A 12,281-nucleotide genomic window follows, 5' to 3' on the forward strand; every position below is an offset into this window, starting at 1 on the left:
TAGAAGAAAACACTCTCTTACTTTGGGGTTTAGGGTTTCCTTTTTTTATATTGTATCGGACCCCGGGTCGGGTCATTTTTATTTTATTATAATTATGTAACAATTTGTCCATCATCTTGTCGAGGGGCTTACTATATAAGTTTTAACTTGAAACTTTATTAAACAAATTTTGTTGTTTGATAGTGTGAAACAAGAGTCAAGAATTGTAATGCAGAATAATGTGAACTGTATTTCTCGAAAGAAAAAATTTGTAAATCAGCGGACTCATAGAAAATTATTTGATATCAGTTTTGATCTTAAATCAGCGAGCTGTTTAGAGGTTGCGATCTTAAATCAGCGAGCTATATGAAGCTGTGATCTTAAATCAACTAACTCAAATAACGAGCCTTAAGATTGCAGCTAGGAGCTTGAGTTCGCGCTAACTGTGTTGGAGGTTGCGGTGTTGAACCTACAAGCCTAAGATTACAGTTAGGAGCTTAAGCTCGCACTAACTATTTTGGAGGATGTGGTGTTGAACCTGCAAGCTTAAGATGACAGATGGGAGCTTGAGCTCACGCCAACTATTTCTAAGGTTGCGGTATTTAACCTGTGAACCTGAGATGACAGCTGCAATCTTAAATTAGCAAGTTGTGTGAAGTTGTAGTCTTAAATCAGCTAACTCAAATAATTGAAGGTTACGATTTTAAATCAGCTAACCTCTATAATATGAGTCGGGAACGTAGGTCCGCGAGCTATTTTAAAGGCCGTGATATTAAACCGACAAGCTTTAAGACTACAATGAAGAGCTTGAGTTCTCGCTAACTATTTTGGAAGCTGTTGTTCTTCACCTGCGAGCCTTAATATGACAATTGGAAACTTTGCTATCGCTAACTGTGTTGGAGACTATAACTCTTCACCTGCGAGCCTTACTAATATCACCTGCAAGAATAACAAATTATGCTTGCGAAGATTGAATTAGTGCCCTGCAAAATTGAGGCAATCAAATTGAATACAAGACAATTGCATAGTGATCATCTCTCATAGAATAAAACTTAAATCACACTTACAAATGCATGCTATTTTGTGAGTTCTGACATCTTTTAGAATGTTTTGTCTAATGTTTTGAACTCTATATTTCCTAGCTGAAAGAACATAAGAGCTGTTTTTTTTTTTACATATTTTCTATCTTTCAATCCAAGCATTTCATCAAAATCAATACTCAAAACAAATTCCGTAAACAAGGTCCTTACTCCTTAGCTATAAGCAATAAGGCTAACATTGAAAACATCTATATTTAAGAAAATATGTCATAAACAGCAAATTCAATTATAGATATTTCACCAAACTTAACAATTTGAACAAACAAATTAACAAAATTGGGATGAAAAGGTCAAAAATAGAAGGCTAAAGAACTTTTAGAGGTCCAACTTTAGATTTCCTCTTTAGATGAGTTATTTTTTCAAAAAATCTGTACGTTTTTTGTTCTTTTTCATTTATGGTTGTACTACTCACGCGCTTCTATCATTAATTTTGAAGAAAATTCGGTAAAGGAACTTCTCTTCTTTTCTGTTTGGACACTTAAAACATGGGTCTTTTACAAAAATATTACAAAAAAATAAAAAATACTAAAATAATATTAAAATTTTTATTTACCAAAATATTACAAAAGAATAAAAAAGTAAAAAAAAAAGCTGCTGGAGGATGTGACAGCACCCTGGTGGAGGGGCTGCCACAGACATCACCAGTGGTGCCAGTGGCAGAGGCGGCACCACCCCCTTATAAAGGGGGGACCATTCGGCTGGTGGGTGGAGAAGAAAAGGAGAAGGAAAGGAGAAGAAAGAAAGAAAGAAAGAAAAAGAAAGGAGAAGAAAGAAAGAAAAGGAAATGAGAAGAAAGAAAATGAAAGTAGAAGAAAGAAAAAAAGGAGAAGAAGAAGAGGGAATGAAGGAAAAAGAAAGAAAAAAAGAGGGTCTTTTACAAAAATATTACAAAAAAATAAAAAAATACCAAAATAATATTACTTTTTTTATTTACCAAAATATTGTAAAAAAATAAAACAGTAGAAAATGGGATGCCACAGGCAACACCAAAAGTGCCACTGCCACAGGCAGGACCACTTGTATTATAAGTCCAGCATCCGTCTAGCTGAAGGAGAAGAAGAAGAAGGAAGAGGAGGTGGTGCCGAAAAAAGAGAGAAAGAAGAAAAAATAAGGTATTTTTTTAAACAATAACGGATTATCTTGTTATTACGTTTTTTTTATAATTTTTATTATTTTTGTTGTTAATTTAGTTATTATTGTTAGTTATTAAGATTAATAAAACTCAAATTGATGGTTTTAGTTAGTATTATTATTGTTAGTTTTAGGGTTTAGTTATTAATAATTATTGTTACTTAGTATTATTGTTAGTAAAAAACTAATATTATTATTATGGTTAGTTATTAGGATTAGTAAAAACCCTAATTATTATTTTAGTATGATTGTTAGTTTTTACATTATAGTATTGTTAGTTATTATTTTTAGTAAAACCTTAATTATCATTGTTAGTTAGTATTATTTTGAGTATAAAACTATTATTATTGTTATTGTGTTGGGCCTACCACAGGCGGCACCAGACTGAAATGTAATGATCTTAAGTATTCAAGGACCTCTTATGCAAATTTACCATTTTGAGCAAAGAAAGTGAAATGATGCCGCCTGACAGTGTGGCAGCACTAAACTTTAAACGTGGCTAATTGCCACATTATTTTTACTCATTAGAAGGCAATTAGCCACGTTTAAAGTTTTGACGAGGGCTTTCGTTATGGTCAAATGGGGTCAACGCTATGTTGTTGAAAACACTTCATCTTTCGATTACATCTGTCTTCTCTATTATATTTTACAGGTTGGCTACCTTGATGCCAAGAATGGGTCAGCAACAGGTCGACCAGATGGAGGCAGGACACGTATTTGTCGAAGATGTCAGAGATGCAATTGTTGCAAACCATCGAATAGTGAGGTCAATGAATGTAGAAATATATTCACGACATCTGGAAACATTCGAGTTAATAAGACCACCGGTCGTCGATCTGGTATACCACCTAGGTCCTATGGAATTGATCTCCGAAACAGACGGTGCGAGTGCAGAAGGTTCGAAACACTTCATTATCCATGTGCGCATGTCGTGGCAGCGTATGCTGAAGTGAACCTTAATGTTGAACAACATGTCGATGATGTGTACACGCACGAGCGCACATTGCGTGTCTGGAAAAAGAGTTCCCCATCCTGCCTGACCTGTCTACGTAGGAGATGCCTCCGACGACTTTTGAGCTTCTCCCAGACAGAGGGCTATGAAGGAATCTAAGAGGTCGTCCGCAATCAACCAGAATCCATAATAAAATGGACATTAGGGAGAAATTCGACGGTAAGCGTTATGGAATATACAGGTTAAGTGGTCATAGTCGGAATAAATGCCCTCAGTGAAACTATCATGTGGGATCGTCAAGATCGGGTTAGAATTGACCTAATTCTGTCAAATTGTTATGTGTAATGTTGGGATGTTGCAATGTTGTTTTAACACCGATTAACTTAAATTCAGCTTATGCTTAAATTGAATCCAAATTAAGTTATAAAAAGTATAATTCATTTGGAATAATTAAAATTATATCTAAAATGGATATATAAAAAGTACAATTAAATTAACAAAAAGTACAAACTTTTTAATGTACAAAAAAGTGTAATAAACCCCTAAAATTGATGGTTCGATGATGTGGTCCTAAAGGTATACCTATGCGGAGGTCGACGGTCACGTTCTGGGTGTTCGCGACTACCAACATCCTCATTTGGCGCAGGTGGGGGTGTGGTAAACATAGAGGAAAAATCATGTGGCTCGATCGACATCGACAAACTTGAACCGAAATGAGTCCCATGATGTGGGCCGTAAGTGTCGTACTGCGGCGGGTAGGATCCAAAGAGATCAAACTCGTATGCGTATTGGCCCTCTGAGAAGCTCGGGATATAGTCATTGCCCGCTAAATCCGAATGATAGCAATGTGAATCTCTATGTGAATGTGACTGCTCGAGATCTGGCTCGGGCTCCGGCTCGGGCTCTGGTTCAGGATTATGATCTGTCGCAGGCTCCGCCTCCATCGGGGTAGTTGGGTACGATCCCCTAAGTCGTGCATGTGCGGGGGACTACAGTCGACTGTCCTCCAATTATTATATAGCTTTCCGCAACTATAGTACCATTGTATGTACTCTAATGATGGTTACAAATCGGAAGCCATAACCATATTAGGTCTTCGACCCATCTGATCGTTCCACAGCGTAAAAAATTTTTAGTGCTTAACCCCCCAATCAAACTACGATTTTTCTCTTTTGTTGATGCCGTGAACCGCCCCCACCTCGCATGGCAGAATCAGGATTTATTAGATGCAACGAAACTGTCGTAGCACCCGATCCCCATGGTACCACTCGACTACATTAAAATTTATTATTGGTGCGTTAGTGCACCACGTTTCAGAATGAACATATACAGACGAGGGTATCACAACTGTAATTATCGGGTTATGATATGGCATTCATATAAACTGTATGATTAAAAATATGGTTATAATTAGCCATAACGTGTGAGTAAGATGTAGAAAGTAATATGTCACGAACATTAGAATAGCTTACCCCTTCCCCAGCATGCTGTTCGATCATGAGTCGGTATATCGGGACAAGGTGCATATGATGTACTTGCCCCTATTAGCTGATTAATCTAATGTTCGCTCGTATAGCTGGGGCTCCGCCGTTCTAGCAGTGTTAAATCGAGAGCTTTGTTGGACGACAAACCCTTTTGTTGTAGACATGGGCGGATGCCTTACATTGCTGCAGTCCTGAGCGCTCTATCAGATGCCATTTTTTGCATCGGTTACTCACCAACCGTATGTTTATCCACTAGTAAACAGGTGATAAAATATAACTTGTTATTATTTGTAGTCATAGTATATTGACTAATGTTACCAACCCTAAACCTCATATTTTTTTGTAGGTGGAGTATTTATTCGGGTATCAGGAGGTCGCACACTGTCCGGATATACCGACTCATGATCGAATAGCATACCGGGGAAGGGGTAAGCTATACTAATATTCGTGACATCTTACTTTCTATATCTTACTCACACGTTATGGCTAATTATAACCATGTTTTTAATCATGAAGTTTATATGGATGTCATATTGTAGCCCGGTAATTACAGCTGTGATACCCTCGTCTACATACGTTTATTCTGAAATGTGGTGTACTAACGCACCAATTATAAATTTCAATGTAGTCGAGTGGTACCATAGGGATCGGGTGCTACGACAGTTTGGTTGCATCCAATATATCCCGAATCCGCCATGCGAGGTGGGGGCGGTTCACGGCATCAACAAAAGAGGAAAACTGCAGTTGGATTGAGGGGTTAAGCACCAAAAATTTGTTGCGCTGTGGAACGACCGGATGGGTCGAAGACCTCAAATCGTTATGGCTTCCAATTTGCAACCATCATTAGAGTACATACAATGGTACTGTAGTTGCGGAAAGCCATATATAATTGGAGGCGATCGTAGTCCCCGCACATGCAAATGACACGGAGAATCGTACCTAACGACTGATGGAGCTGAGCGGATCTGGCGATCACATTCACATGAGATTCACATTGCTATCATCCAGATTTGGCGGGCAATGATTATATTCCGAGCTTCTCAGGGGGTCAATACGCGTACGAGTTTGATCTCTTTGGATCCTACCCGCCGCAGTACGGCACTTTCGGCAAATAGTCAGTGCCCGCCAAATCCGGATGATAGCTATGTGAATCAACATGTGAATGTCATTGTTCCGGATCTGGCTGGGGCTCTAGCTGTAGCTCTGGCTGGGGCTCCTGTTCGGGCTCTGGTTTCGAATCATAATATGGCACAGGCTCCGCCTCCATCGGGGCCGCTGAGTACGATCTTCCAGGTTGCTGCATGTGCGGGGGGACTACAGTCGACCGGCCTCCGAGTATATATGGCTTCCCGAAATTATAGTGCCATTGTATGTACTCCAATGATGGTTGCATTAAGCACCGAAAATTTATGGCGCGGTGGAACGATCGAATGCGTCGAAGACCTCAGATCGTTATGGCTTCCGATTTGCAACCATCATTAGAGTACATACAATGGTACTGTAGTTGCGGAAAGCCATATATAATTGGAGGGCAGTCGACTGTAGTCTCCCGCACATGCAGCGACCTGGGGAATCGTACCCAACGGCCCGATGAAACCCGAGCCAGATCCTGAGCAATCACATTCACATGATGATTCACATTGCTATCATCCGGATTTAGCGGGCAATGATTATATTCCGAGCTTTTCAGTGGGTCAATACGCATACTAGTTTGATCTCTTTAGATCCTACCCGCCGCAGTACGGCACTCTCGGCAAATAGTCAGTGCCTGCGAAATTCGGATGATAGCTATGTGAATCCACATGTGAAGGTGATTGCTCCGAATCTGGCTGGGGCTCTGGCTGTGGCTCTGGCTGAGGCTCCTGCTCGGGCTCTGGTTCCGAATCAGAATATGGCACAGGCTCTGCCGCCCATGGGAGGGGCACCATCGGATACCCTCCTCTAGGGTATTGTCACATCATGCAGCCTTTTTTTTCTTTTTTTGTATTATTTTAGTAAAAAAATAAAGTATAATATTTTGGTTATTTTTATTTTTTTATATTATTTTAGTAAAAATCTCGCCATTATCTCATTTATGACCATATATTTATTTCATTATGAATTCAGAAAAGAAAAATATCATAATCCCAAATGAGCTAAAAATAAAAAAGGTGTGTATTTGATTTATGGGAGGCCGAAATCAAATCCCTAAATCTAGGGGTTTGGCTGATGGCGCCTTTCCTTTATTTTTTAATCGAAGGTGTTCTTCCTAATTTTTTAGTCTTCTTAATGTTGATAATTAATATTAAAAACATTTTCTTTTTGGGGTTACCAAATAATTTTCTGGGTTTTTCATAAACTGGGAAATGCATTATTTGCATCATAAAAGATCTGTTTTTGCTTCAGATTCGCAAAAAAGGAAAATCAAATTTTGTAAGGGGAAAGAAAATACCTCCCACTAAGTTGTAAGTTGTAGTCAGGACATCTACAAAAGGCACTCCAGCGACAGCAGCCTTGCTTGAGATGAAAGATGAGCTCCTTTTACCATGGAAGTTGATGGATGGCAGACTTCATCACATCTGCTTTTCGAGTTACTCTTGCATCTTAGGTCCCAAATGGCAAAGGACCCATCTCTCGACCCAGAGAGAACAAGATCAGAAATGGTTGGATGCGAACCCAAACATTTCACACTTCCAATCATCGATTCTTGCTTTTTCTGCATTTTCACGGTAAGATGAGCAAAAGAAAGCTCACCAGAATCAAACAGGTTTACATATCCAGCCTCATCAGATAAAGCAAAAATAAGGGAATTTTTACTTGCCTTACAAAAGGAGACGGCCGACGGAGGCATTTCTAAAATATTATTTTCAATCGCTCCGATTTTAGTGAAATCCGAAGCTAATTCGTCAATCCATGCTCGTTTTCTAACTCGAAAGCTACTGAGTTCCCTGGATCTAAATGTCATGTATTTGAAGGGACAGGGCTGAATGGCGGCACCAATGGTGCCATTCTCATTGGCGGCACCAATGGTGTCATTCTCATTGGTGGCACAAGACTAAAATATAATGATCTAAAGTTTCAAGGACCTAATGTGAAAATTTACCATTTTAAATTTTGAAAGTGAATTGCTGCTGTGGGGCGCACTTAAAGTTGAAATGTGGCTAATTACCTTTTAAGCCCTCCTTATTTATTATTTTATTTTTATTCCCCTTCAACTCACTTTTTTATTTAATAAACAAACACTCAACCTATTTGTACAGGCCTATTTTTCCCGGCACGCTAGAAAATATAAAAATAAGCTAAAAAGGGTCCAGTTCATTTACAACAGGCCCGAAAGGCCCAAACCCAAATCAACCATGGCCTAAACTTAAAACAATTTCAGTAAAAAACCTAACCCTAGCCCTTGCCTCATGCATTGCTCCCATGTGCGCCTTGATTACACCACGCCCGAGGCACGCCATCGCCATGATCGGCCTTACACCAAAATGGCAAGCCACGCCTCGCCTTCGCCAAATACCGCAAGCAACATGAAAGAAGAAACAAACAAAGAAAATATTTTTCTTTTATAAAACCCAAACAAATGTAATATCAATTGGGGGCCTCAAGCTGTAATGGTTTTTTCTTTATGTTTTCTTCTTTCTTTCGGCAAAAGTGAATACGTTGTAAAGAGGGGCTTTTGACAAACATTAAGAAAATAAAAGAAAGCGAAACACGTTTCTAAAAGTTTTTTTTCAGATTTACATCATTTTTTTCGTCTTTTATTTTTAATTTTTTTGTTTATTTTATACATTAAAATAAAATCAAAAGGAGGAAGGGATACTCACCGAGTCATCCCGTGATCGCGTCGTCGGAGGGTGACTCTCCGTCTTGACACCAGATCCGAGGGGAACGAAGGTTTCCTCATCCTTTTCTTAAGTTTAGAGAGTGTTTTTGGTATTTTGGGGCTCGGATCGGGTTCAGAGATCATTTTAGGCGGAAAGGCCCATTTTGGAACTCGACCACCGTGCACGGTGGCCGACCTGACGGTGGTCTGATGATCGAGGCGGCGGACTTTGGCAAGCCTTGGGGCCTGAGAGAAAGCTCTTTGTTTTTAGAAAATGATGAAAATGAAATTTTGGGCCTTTTTTATATTTATATTAATTATAAAACGGCACCGTTTTGGTGGGGGTGGATCCGCGCGTCGACCCGACCCATTACTAGGAGGATCCACGTGTTTTCCATTTTGGGGATATTTACGCAGATGGTCCTCCCCTTTTTGTAGCGTGTTCAAATCAATTTTTTTTATTTCTAATTTTCGCCCTTTAATTTGATGTCCGCTTCATTTCGGTCCTCGCCATAACGCTGCGTTTTGGAGGGTGGGAAATATTACCCTTTTAGTCCCCCATGTCATTCGCGCTTTTTAATTCGGGCCTTTCCTTTTATTTATTTTAGATTTTTTCCTTTAATTTCAGCTTTGGTGTCAATTTGATCCTCTGTTTCATTATTATTACTAATTTTGTTTAGTTTATTATCTTTACTATTGTTATCATTAGTTTTATTATTTATATGTTTATTTATCTATGTACACGTATTATAATTCTATTATTTATATTATTACTTTGAGTATTATTATATCAATGGTTAATTTCATCACGTATTTTTAATGTAGTATTATTTTATATAATAAATAAAATAGTATTAACACTTTGGGTTTATTATACATTCGTTTTAAAAATTATTATGTATTATTGTTTAATCTTCATCATGTATACGTGCACATATATATATATATATATATATATATATATATATATATATATATATATTATTTAATGTGTTGTGACTTATTCTTTATATAATATTTACTTTAAAACCTATTTGGACACTATTATTCTATGTAGTATTTATTTTTAACCATATTTTTAATTCCTTTCAAATATTCATTTATATATTATTTATCTAAAATATAAATATAATTTCATTTTATATATTTTTAGTTATTTCAAAACTCATTCATTTGGTCCGTATTTGCCTTAAGTGACTCGTTTTCTTTTAGTTTTTGAATGTAGATAGTGATATTAGCATAATGTACAATAGAGATTATTGTTGCTATGTTTGTTAGTATTAATTCATTATTTGTTCATTATTCTTTGATATGCGTTTGAACTATATATTATCTTTTACGTCATACATCACTTTTCAATCATGTCATATTTGTAAAAATCGTGTTTTATCAAAGTACTACAATCACCCTATTTCATAATTTTCAAAAAGCCTCGTTCTCATAGTTCTCGAGAATTGTGCCCTCACTTCTGGGCTTCAAATTTTCCGATGAACTTAGATAATCGAGCATCCTTTTTAATCAAAACCCATAAGTAAAAAGCTCATTCTCGGGAATTCGACACGTTGTATCCTAACGCATTGGATATGACATGTTATTTTCTCGAGACGAGGATTTTAAAAAGGCAATGCTCGATATTTAGAAATTTTGTGAAATCGAACCCTAACTTACTGGGTTTTGATTTTCTCATTTGACTCAGATAATCGGATATCCTCCTTAAAATGCATAGGTTTTAAAAGACGAAGAATAAGCTTAATTTTGAGGATTTGAAATGTTGCACTCTAACTTACTCAGTGTAACAATTTATTTCTTTAAAATAAATGAGTTTTATCTTCCAATTCATTTTATTCAAAAAGAAAGGATCGTATTTAAAATTTCGACATTAAGACATTAAGTAATCAACTAGGTACCAATTTTGGACGTATCGAGGGTGCTAATCCTTCCTCGTGCGTAACCGACTCCCGAACCTGTTTTTCTGAATTTCGTGGACCAAACTTGTTGTTTTAATAAAATTAAACCGTTTATTAGAAACAACCACTTTTCGAGGTGACCCGATCACACCTCCTCTAAAAAGATCGGTGGCGACTCCCGTTTTTTTTTGTTTTCGTCAAAACCCAAGTCGACCCCGTTTTTATCCAAAAAATGGTGTCAACACACTCAACCTATTTTTGTAGTTAAATAAGCTCTTAATCTATGATTTTAACTCATAAAAGCCTTTTATTTTATTATTAAAGTAAATATATTTTATGTTTATGTGAATTTGATGAGAATAATTTATTAAATAAAAAAATTACTAAATTTGATGAGAATAGTTTATAATTATAATTTATTTTTCTATTTGGGTTACATTTATGGGTGATCAGTTTTATTATTACTTTTGGTTTTCAATAAAGCATATACGGTATTTCTATTAATTTTTTAATTAAATCTAATATTAGTTAAGTGATAATTAAGATACTTAGAATTCTAATTAAGTAATAACTCTACTTTACATTAATAAAAGTAGCATTCAAATTTTTAACTAATAACAATAAATTATAATTATAATTATCACAATTTTTTTGTCTTTTTCCTATATTTTATGCTTAGAGTTCTATTTAAATAACAATTCTATTTTAAAATTAGCACAATTTTTTAATAATAATTGCATTTTAAATTATTATTATTTTGAAATATATAATTCTCACAACTTCTATTAAATTATAATTAACAACAAATGATATTTAAAATAATATATATAAAAGCACGAGTCTTGAAAAAACTTTTGAACTGACAAAATATCATTTGTTGTTAATTATATTACTAAACTACATTAGAATAATAATTTATTAATATTATTATATAATAATAATAAGTAAGATTAATTAAAATAATAATATATTAATGTGAAATTAATTAATTTGGTCATATATTATAAAGGCTCTACTTAAAAAAACATAATATATTATTAATTAATAAAATTATAAATCTATAAAATCATTGAATATAATTGGATGAATTTAAAATAATAAGAATTCAAGTTTTTAATTAAATAAAAATATTTTTATATATAAATATTCTTTATAAATTTAAAAATAATTATAATTTAATAGAAGTTGTGAGAATTATATATTTCAAAATAATAATAATTTAAAATGCAATTATTATTAAAAATTGTGCTAATTTTAAAATAGAATTGTTATTTAAATAGAACTCTAAGCATAAAATATAGGAAAAAAACAAAAAATTTGTGATAATTATAATTATAATTTATTGTTATTAGTTAAAAATTTGAATGTTACTTTTATTAATGTAAAGTAGAGTTATTACTTAATTAGAATTCTAAGTATATTAATTATCACTTAACTAATATTAAATTTAATTAAAAAATTAATAGAAATATCAGGCATGCTTTATTGAAAAACCAAAAGTAATAATAAAACTGATCACCTATAAATGTAACTCAAATAGAAAAATAAATTATAATTATAAACTATTCTCATCAAATTTAGTAAAATTTTTATTTAATAAATTATTCTCATCAAATTCACATAAACATAAAATATATTTACTTTAATAATAAAATAAAGGGCTTTTATGAGTTAAAATCATAGATTAAGAGCTTATTTAACTACAAAAATAGGTTGAGGGCTTGTTTATTAAATAAAAAAGTGAGTTGAAGGGGAATAAAAAGAAAATAATAAATAAGGAGGGCTTAGAAGGACATTAGCCACATTTCAACTTTAAGTGCGCCCCACGCATAGCGGCCGCAATTCACTTTCAAAATTTAAAATGGTAAATTTACATATCAGGTCCTTAAAACTTTAGATCATTATATTTTAGTCCTATGCCGCCAA

Source organism: Gossypium raimondii, chromosome 11 (assembly GCF_025698545.1).
Source record: "Gossypium raimondii isolate GPD5lz chromosome 11, ASM2569854v1, whole genome shotgun sequence".
Lineage (NCBI taxonomy): Eukaryota > Viridiplantae > Streptophyta > Magnoliopsida > Malvales > Malvaceae > Gossypium > Gossypium raimondii.